The sequence below is a fragment of the Fukomys damarensis genome, unplaced genomic scaffold, assembly GCF_012274545.1.
Source record: "Fukomys damarensis isolate Sample0158 unplaced genomic scaffold, DMR_v1.0_HiC HiC_scaffold_17, whole genome shotgun sequence".
NCBI classification, from domain to species: Eukaryota; Metazoa; Chordata; class Mammalia; order Rodentia; family Bathyergidae; genus Fukomys; species Fukomys damarensis.
The window spans coordinates 25,540,610-25,550,397 of NW_022900929.1; the positions used below are offsets into that span (position 1 = coordinate 25,540,610).

Consider the following 9,788-nt stretch of genomic DNA (forward strand, 5'->3'; position numbering starts at 1 on the left):
GGCACATGCAGGGCGACATGGGCCACCACGGCCCCAGCCAGGACCAGCCAGATGAGCAGAGCAGAGAGCCAGTGGCCGGGCTGCACAAGGAGCATTGTCCACGTGTGGCCTGGGCAAGGGCCGACAGGAGCCACGCCGTGCCACCCCGACCTGCCCGGGTCTGGCCGGCGTGGGCACTGGGACTTTGAGGAGGTCTGCTGTGGAGGTCTGGCTGGCCGAAGGACAGAGGAGCCACCACAAGTGAGCCCCCAGTTGGCGCCAGGACAAGAGGTCCAGGTGCGCACAGGCCAGTGGTGTTGGGGACAGGACGGTATGGGGAGCACTGCAAGGTCACCTCTTGCTGTCTGGGGAGGGGCCGCTGGCTTCCTCGAGAGCAGATCTATGCTGTGAGCCAGAGGCCAGTCTTCTGGATCCTCAGCCAGCACCAGCTGCTTCTCCTGTCTGTGTCCCCTGCCCTGCCGTCCCACCTGGCTCCTGTGACAGCTTGGCTGGTTCCACCTGCACGTGACTGTTCCCAGGAGAATGGGCGCCTTTCCTGCTTTCTGCAAGGTTTGTGGGGTCCTGGGTGAAGGATGACAACTCAGACTCCATTTACGCAGAGAACACGTGACTTCATACACCCACAAGTCAGGTTCCTGGAAGGAAGACATCGTGTCCCTGGCACCACACCACTGGCCCTCTGGGGGACGTGGTCGTTTGCAGAGAATGTGGTCCTGCATCCGGCGGTCCTGCTGCGGTGTGCAGAGAGGCTGCAGGTGGTCCCATTGACACCCGGGACCTCTCACCTGTGCTTCCTGGTGACCAGCGGAGATGAAGACAAGAAGTGGGTGACGGGGGACCGGCAGAGCGGTAGGGAGGGACCGGCTGGAATTGCCAGCAAGCCTGGCTCCTGGAGACCTCTGTCCTTGCTCCAGGGGAGGGGGCAGTTGGAAACAGGGCTGGGGGATGGTCTAGGTAGGTGCACTGGCAAGGGGACATCCAGAGGAAAGGTTGCCGGCGTGGCTTGTGGAGAGCAGGTGGGCCGAGCCCTGTCCTTTCCTGGCTGTGGGGCTCCCCCAACTGCCTCTGGATGGGTCCCAGACCCAGTTGTGTGGCTACTAGGGTGATGCTTGGGGTAGACTGACCATGGGCCCCAGGTGACTCGGGACGGAGGTGGGGACAGCCCACGGTCCTGGCATCTCCGTGTATGGGAGATGTTCTCAGGTGCTTCCCTGTCTTCGGGGTATCCATCAGGGGCCAGGAGGATGCTCCTGAGGCCTGGCAACGTCATCTGGTCATCAGCTGTGACTGAGCCGTGGCCTGAGACCCTGCCCAGAGCATCTGCCACCTGCGGGCCTGGGTTCTGTCGCCCCCATCCCACTGGGGTTTTCTTCTCTGTCTCCCCACCAGATGTGAAGAGGTAGCTGAGAAGGGGCACAGGCGAGCAGGGAGGTTGCAGGGTGATGGGTGGGCTGTGGGGAAGGGCAGGGTTCCCAGCTCAGCCTGTTCCGGATCTGTGCCCCTGTGTGGCTGCTGGGCTGTCCCATTGTGTCGCATCACACAGTAAGGGGACTTCACAGATGGGATTAGGGGAGGAGGAGTCTGAGGCCTGGAAGGGACCCTGAACTGCCCCAGTGGGCTCACTGTGGCCACACGGTCCCTCAGAAGTGGGAAAGGGGACAGGAGAGACTCAAAGCATGGCCAGGGCTGAGCCCTGATGGAGGAGGAGGTGACACTGACAACTCACAGCTGCTCCCAGACCCGCCGGCGAGAAGCAAGGTCATTGCTCCCACAGCCACTGGGAGCTGAACTTGGCCACAGCCTGAACAGACAGCAGCAGTGACCCAGAGCTGCTGCGCAACAGTGGGACCGACCTTCGAGACTCAGAGCCAAGGCAGTGGCCACACTGGCCTGGGGCCTGGGTCCGCATTGCTGCAGTCGCTACTGCGTGCCCTCTGTGGGCACGGGACCATTCGGCAGGGCCGCTTGCAGCCTGGCACAGGCAGACATCCCCATCTCCAGCAGCAGCAGCAGCTCCAAACCCCACCTCCTTCCTTGAGGTCAGGAGCCACATTCAGCCATACATACATTCCTTGGGGTTTGGTGAAAAACCACTTATTTCCTTTTTATTTGTGATAAACCTGTATTATATTGCCTTATTTATTTTTAATCTTGTACAGTATTCATGTACAAATGTTAGAGCCATTCGGATAGGAGTCTTTTGGAACGATTTATTTTAAGATGCTCTGTACATAGTGCACCACTTACCGGTGCTGCCTGGCACTCGTACCAAAAATGAGTAAAAGCCCGGCTCCGCCCCATCAGCCCCGCCTGCTCGGCGATGCCATGGCCCTCGGGAAATGTCCCTCTGTGTCCCCTCTTCGCATGCCTCCCGTGCCTGCCACGTAGAGTAGAACACAGCCACAGAATGCTTCCAGAGGCTTCCACAGGCTGCACCGACCCAAGCCGGTTCACTCCTGGGGTGCCTGTGTCCTGCAGCTGGACACCCCACACCCCCAGCAATCCAGTTGTCAGCCCATGTTTCTCAGACTCTAAGGTCATGGGGTGTCCGGACCCTTCTGTCAAAGAAGCAATAACCGTAACTCTATGCTGTAGAGCCCAGTCTGGCCCTCACAGACTGGCCTTTCAGAGACAAGCCATGCATAGGCATTTGTCCTGGGGGAATGCACTGCCCCGAAAGACCTGGCTCTGGCCTCTGTCCCTAGGGTCCAGCTCAGTATCCCAGGCAGGTGAGCAGATGCAGCTGGTGTCCCTGTGCTCTTTTTAGGAGGAAGCAGGGCCCCTACCCTCTGAAGCCTTTCCCCATCCTGAATCTTATTGCTGGCCTCCCACGATCAGGAGCGTCTGGCATTAAAAAGGTGCCATTTCCAGGGCTGGCTGCTGCCCAGGCAGGATGCCCATCTTCCCCGGGTGAACCTGAGGGTGGCCAGGAAAGGCCAGGTGCCCAGGTTGATGCGGAGGATTGGGATCCTGGGCAGGACACAGCCAACAACCAGCGATCGGGGCTTTACTTCCATTTCATAGGAAGACTGCGCTGCAGTCCTGATACCAACCCAGAAAGACTGCGCTCTGCTTGCTGTCATGGCCCGGGTCAGAGATAAGCGGTGTGAATAGAAACATTGAAGGTGCAGGCAGGACACCACCTGGGCAGGGCTGGCTCTGGGACCCCCAAGTCCTGGGGGTTTTGTTCTCAACCCATGAAGGCCCTGAGTCCAACAGGGAAGCTCAGTGTGCAAGGCAAGGGTGGATCTGTATTGGCAGGGAGGACAGCGCACATCTGATAGCCTGGGTCCCGCAGGGTCACGGAAGCGCTGCTCACGCTTCCCACTCCGTGAACCTGCAGGTCTGATGGGGGTGCATAAAGTAGCACCAGAAGCAGACGTGATGTGGCTTTGGAATGGCTTCGATGACTCACACATGCACGCACACACACACACACACACACACACACACACAGGGCCTTCTTAGAGGCATTGGATTTGGAAATACCAAGTTTGGTGAAATTAATGAAGAACACAGTGCAGCTTTTGTTGGCCCTGGAGCACCCCTCTCCCCTGCTGCCTCTGTTGTGAGAGCTCACGTCGTGTCCCTCATTGCCGTCGATTGCCAGCTGTGAGAGCAGGTGTGTGACGTTTGCGCAGACAGCATCCTGGGGTTAGGTTTGCCTTCGTGCCCTTTAGGTGTGGGTTAGAGGAGCTGCGTGGGACTTAGGAGGACATGGGGGAGTCAGAGCCCCACAGGCAGGATCAGAGGTCGACAGGGTTGGCCTGAGTGTGGGAGGTTCATTTCGGTGGCTCGGGCCTTTGCACTGAATTTGGGGGGTGGGCAGAGAGAAGTCTCTCTCTAGGAACTCAGATTCCCAACAATTGTCAGCACAGGGACCTTTCATGGCCCTTTGGCACCTGATGGAAATGGCATGGCCAGGTGTTGGGGTTGGCAGAGTGGGCATGGCAGAGTGGTCACTTTAGCCTCGCTGCTGGATGAGTCAGCCAGAGCTGTGTCCGATGGAGCCAGCTGATGACCGCTGCCCGGGGGCCCGGCTGAAAGCTGCAGGAGCTGGTACTGTGTGGACAGCGTGTGGCAGGTGGCAGTGCCCAGCATGGTCCCTCTCATGGGGGCATGTGCCCTGAGCACAACTCCAGACTGCATGGGGTCCAGACGGGGATGTCAGGCACAGGGACTGCCTCTCCTTGCGAGACCCCCAGGACACTCTGAAAAGTGTCCAGGCATTTCCCGCCTTGTCCCCCTGTGGTCACAGCCTGCAAAGGCAGATCCAGTCGCAGGATGTGAGATTTGTCACCCATATGGTCCGTTCCATCGTCACCGTTCGGATGCCACATTCGGGGACAGAGGTCCCTGAGCAGTGTGCTGCCATGGAGACTTGGGTGTTTGCGTTTTTAAGGTTCCATGGAAGTTTAATGCAATTCAGTTGCGTTACATTTTAAAATTATCTATTCATTACATTTTAAAATATTACTGTACTAGAGGCCAGGCTTAGTTCAAATCAGTGTGTGTCTGCATGTGTGTATGTGTGCATGTGTACACACATGTGTGCACGTGTCACAGCATGAGGAAAGTAAAAGTTACCTTTTCCCGGGACTAATGTAGATCCATAAAAGGAACAAGATTAGAAAACAGCCAGCTGCCCAACACCTGGGGTGTTTGGTCAAACCACCCGCAGTGTCCTGACCTGAAACTTTCATTGGACGAGGAAGAGGAAGAGGAGGTGGGGACCCCTAGGGGCACCTGAGGGGATGTCCTCAAGGTCCCTGAGGCCCTTTCCACCAGCAGTAGCTGAATCTCTGATATTTTAAAAGTATCCGCAACATCAGCACTGAGGCCTAAACTCGACCTGTATTTTTGCCTCTTTGGTTTTGGGATTTCTTGCACATGTGGGACCTGTGAAGAGATCTCCGTGTGGGCACAGCCCCGAAGGAGGAGGCAAGTGGCCCTGAGCCTGGGGCCAACGTCCCCTTCCCCAGGTACAGAGCTGCCTGAGGTCTGGGGATGTCTCCAGTGTCCCTGGACAATGGCACCAGGAGACACGTGGCCTTCCTGGGTTGTGGCTCGCAAATGGCTGTAAAAAACATCTTAAAGATCAGACAGAGAGGATCACAGTGGCTGCCACGTGGCCTTGTCACTGTGTCCTCTGTCCCACAGGGCTGGTCACTTCAGATCCTGTCACTTCATCCTCTGTGAAGTCACTGAGTTCCCTTCAACAGGGTCCACCTTGCTCCACATCGGCCCTGGGGAAGGTGGTGTTGCTGTCACATCCAGTGGAAGCGGCAGGACTTGTAGGCCTTTTGTTGGGACCATAAAATCACAAAACTCTCATTCTGTTCCCAAATCCGGCTTCCCAGTCGCTGAGCCTGAGTGGTTCCTGCACCCCTGCCACCTGTGGAGGAGATGGTGTGACAGTGCTCGTGTTGCCCACAGACAGTTGGAGGCCCAGAGGCTCTGGGGATCTGTGGGACACATCGAACAGCCCTGCCTCTGTTCTGCCCCCTCTAAGTGCCATTGTTCCCAGCATTTTCCATTAGAGCAAAGGTCTCTATGCAGAGAGCAGAACCTGCACACGCTGTGCTGGATCTCATGGAGAATGCTGGCTGGTTGCACAGGTGTGTGCATGGTGGAGGAGGGTACCCCCATCCTGAGAGCTGCTGGGTGTGGCTCCAGCCCCCTGACCCTGGGAGCCTGTGTGTCCACTCCTCACTGGCTCTGCAGACCTTGGCAAAGCCACATGCCTCCTGGAACACTCCTGAGCCTGGCAAGGTAATGAGATGCTAGGCCTCAGGCGCCCCTCCTTTGTCAGATTGTGCTTTATAGTCTACAGCTTTTGTTGTTTGTTTCTTTTGAAACACAACCAGTACCTAAAATGTGAGAATCTCCTGAAACAGAGGATGGCTGCCATCTTTCTGGAAAGCCTTGTTGACGTCAAGTAGGGACAGAGCCGTGCCCCCCGCCCCGAGGACACAGGCTTCACTTAGCAGTGCTGGGACCGCAGTTGCTGTTCAAGGGTGTCGTGGGCTCTAGGAAGCCTGGTGGTTGTTGCCTGCTGTTTTGTGTTGAGCTGCACTGAGCTAAGGCTGGATGCTGTGGGTGGGATGTGGGTGGCCAAGTTCGTTCCCAGGGTTGGAGGGTGTGGGGTGAGCTGCAGGAATGGTCATTAGCACAGAGGACAGACGCTGAGAGCCAGGCCTGGTCACCAAGCAGGTCCAAGTGTCTGTCTGCCTCTCGGCACTGGGCAGCAGCGACAACTTTCAGATGGGTTGTTTTCCAAAATCGCCTCGAGCCACTTGCTGAGAACTAGTGTTTAAACAGAGAGGACTTCCTGGAGTGACTCCCAGGAGAGCGAGGAGGTCCCAGGCCTGGTGGGGTGGTGCGGGCTGGCTGTAAGAACGGGCTCAGGGGGTCTCTGCAGGCCTGACAACACCCAGAATTTGTCTCTCCCTCCCACCAGCACCCCCTGCTCAACCCTGGGCCCTGGGCACATAAAGCACAAGTCTCAGGGGAACTTCCCTGCTGTGGAGATCCCAAGGATGCCCACAGGGCCTCCTGCACACCCTGGAGTGTGGACACACAGACCACCAGGAGCACACGCCCACTGCGTTGCCTTGACCCCTGCCGACACTGCACACACACGAACAAGCCATTTGCACTCTAGGATTGCATGCTGTGAAATTCCTACCTTGTGGACCTTTGAGTCTGGAATCGTGCAGCATGCAGAATGGGACAGGCCTCGCTGCAGAGCATCCCCTGAAAGCCAGGACAGGCCACATGGACCCTGAGTCTTTGTAGCTTGGGCACTTAATAGGCACTGTGTGCTTTTAGCCCAGACACTCCCTGCCACCGTCCCCCCCACCTACACCTCTCACATCCTAAAACGTCAGTGCCATGACCATGTGGCCCTCTCCTAGTGGTGACTCCAACCCGATTTAAGGCAAGCCTGAAATCAACTCCTGGGTTTTCTTTCTCAGTGAGAAAAGTTACCTGAGTGCCCGTGTCCACCTGTTTCTGGCTGGGGAGAGCTGGGTCCCCCACCCCGTGGGACAAGAGTGGTGTGGGCCAGGGGGTCAGCCTCTTGCACAAGGTGAACGTGGCGAGGATGCGTCTGTAGGCAGAAGGACACAGCGAGACTACCCTGCATCACAGTACCACAGTGTCACCGGGTAACTTCTCGTGATAGATTTGTAATCAATACGGGTCTATTTTTATGTCAACTGGACACTGAAGAGCACCTTCCAGTCTTTTTCAAGATTGTTAAACTGAAACAAGTAATTGAATAATTTGTCCTATTTTTATTTTAAAAAAAAGTGAATGGATTGAAACGTTAAATGTGAATGTACATTTCTTAACTGCAACTTTTCTACTGAGTGTTTGCACTATACTTTCTGGAGTCTTATTTAACAAAAATAAAGAGAAAAAATTGCTTGACTAAACTCTGTGGCCATTTTAATTAGAAAGCCAATGGCCGTCTGGATGTTTGAAGACACCCCTAGCTGTTGCGCATGCTTTGGGGTGGGGCTTACTATTCAGAGCATTAAATACTACATGATCTCCCCGTCAAACCAATGTGGACTCTCACTAGCACCCAACCCCAATTACAGGATTTTAGTCCTCTTGGTGTTTGAATCTCACAGTTAAGATACTGATTTCAGCCAGATAGTATTTAAAATTAAATATAGACTCTGCATTTTCTTTTGCACAAATGCCTCTTGTATTTCAGAGTATCCCATAGGATAATACTTTTCTTCTGACTTTCAGAAGTTCCTCTAGTGCAGGACTCCGGGATCGTTAGTTTTCCTTCCTCCTGTAAGTTCTTCTATTTCATCTTCTCTCCTAAGCGATCCAAACTCTCTGAGTAGACAGTTACCACCTGATAGGTTATTTTCTTTCAAAAGTTTGAAAATATTGCTCCATCCAAAATTAGCGGAATGGCGAGGGCTCATTTCTGTGGTTGTTGTTGAGCATGTTGCGTTACTATACTATCCCATGTAAATTGTCATCAAGTTCCCCAGAGGGAGGGCAAGTGTGTGTCCTGGTGTGCAGTGGGGTGTGATGGGGGCAGAAACAGACCAGGGAGGAGCTGATGCAGTGGAGAAAATCCAAGGCTGGAGGCAGACTTTCCTCTGGGGAGAGCTCAGTCTTAAGACCTTTAACTGATTGGACAAGACCCACCCACATCGTGGCGTGATCTACTTTATCCAAAGTCATCTGATTACAAATCTCATTTGCATCTAAAAACTATATTCCCAGCATGACTGGGACTAGGTTTGACTGGGCAGCTGGGAGCCGTGGCCCAACCAAGCTGACCCACAACATCAATCACAGATGTGATATCATTTTTCCTCTTTTTTTTTTTTTTCTTCCTCATTTGAGTTTATTGGTACATTTTAGGTATGCAGCACAGTTACATTCATTATTGGGATCTTGTACCTTTACATGACAGGTTTTGGTTCTCATTTTTTCCCCTTGTCCCTGCCCTCCCTTCATCATTTTTCCTTTTTAAGGCCACCTCTTTACTGTTGAATAAAACCAATTCCTAGTAAAGGGTTTTTTAAAAAAAAATTTTTATTATGGAATAGCCTGAGAAATTAAGAAAATCAAAGAGCATATACAGAGTCAGAGAAAAAATATAGCCAACCAGAAAACATGTGGACAAGCACAGAACTGTTAATGAAATGAATGCGGATTATAAACAATGACATCCATATTCACCTCCCAATGTTCTTAAAAGAGTGTGCTTGCACTGGCAAAGCCATAGTGACTCACACTTGCACACATGCTCACGGGGATTTATGGCCTGCCTGGCAAAACTCCACAGGAACTACCACATAGTAATACCAGCTTTTAATATAGTAGAATGAGCCCTAGGTCTCCAGCTATGAATCCTAGATGTGAATACTTATTTTGCACAAGGGTTATTAGCATTTGATGATGATGATGGAAAGTTGGGAACGGGCAGACTTCTTAAGATGCCCCCTGAGATGCCATGCCCCTCAAGTAGGACCTGGGGTGGGAAGGGGCTTCACTCCTGCCTGTGCCATGGGTTAGGACCCTGCGCCTCTCAGGGGCTCTGGGAGCAGGGAACTTCTCTGGCTGGAGGCAGGAAGAGAAGCCAGAGAGATTCCAAGGATGGTAGGTTTGGGGCAGCTGCTGGCAGCTTGAAGACAAGTAGTCATGTGACTAGGAACACGTGGGACCTTTAGGGTCTGGGGACAGAACTGGGCCCCCAACAGCCAGGGAGGAAGCAGAACCACCCCACGGAACCACTTTCTGCCAAGCTACTGAATCCAGAGTTGGATTCCTGCCCAGACCCTCCAGGTACGAAGCCGCCTGATCTCACCGCAACCTCCAGGCAGAGCCCAGAGGCAGCAGGTAATGCAGGGGTGGGTGTCTGCAGCGCTGAGTTTGCAACCACTTATGCAACCCAGAGAACAAAAATGCAGCAGGAATCCATGCACTAAGCTAACAGGAAGAGGTGTCTCCAGAAAACAAACACACAAACTGTGCATCCTCGGGTGGCAGAGTAAATCTACATCACCGGTGGTGAGCACTGGTGGGCACTGGTGGGCCTGCTGGTAGAGCACAGCAGTGCCACACCCCAGCTCTCCATGTCCGACTGAGCAGGGGGCCGTGGCTGTGCAGGCAGAGGTGCAAATGTGATGTTCAGGAGTTAGGGGAAGCAGCTTCACGGAGGTCCAGGCATTTTCATTTGGAGGAAAACTACTGAGAAAAAGAAGCTATTTGATGCATTCATTTCCTTTCCTTGGAGGGTTTTATGGCTG

The 9,788-nt window shown here is 53.9% G+C and overlaps 1 protein-coding gene across 1 annotated transcript in view; it reads left to right on the plus strand.

The window, feature by feature from the left end:
* Adcy1 (adenylate cyclase 1) overlaps positions 1-5,860 on the plus strand; it is an 85,391-nt gene extending 79,531 nt beyond the window's left edge. The window contains exon 22 of the mRNA XM_010624913.3: positions 193-5,860. The gene's annotated coding sequence lies outside the window, so the exon portion shown is untranslated. The remainder of the gene's footprint in view (positions 1-192) is intronic.
* The last annotated feature ends 3,928 nt before the right edge of the window (positions 5,861-9,788 follow it).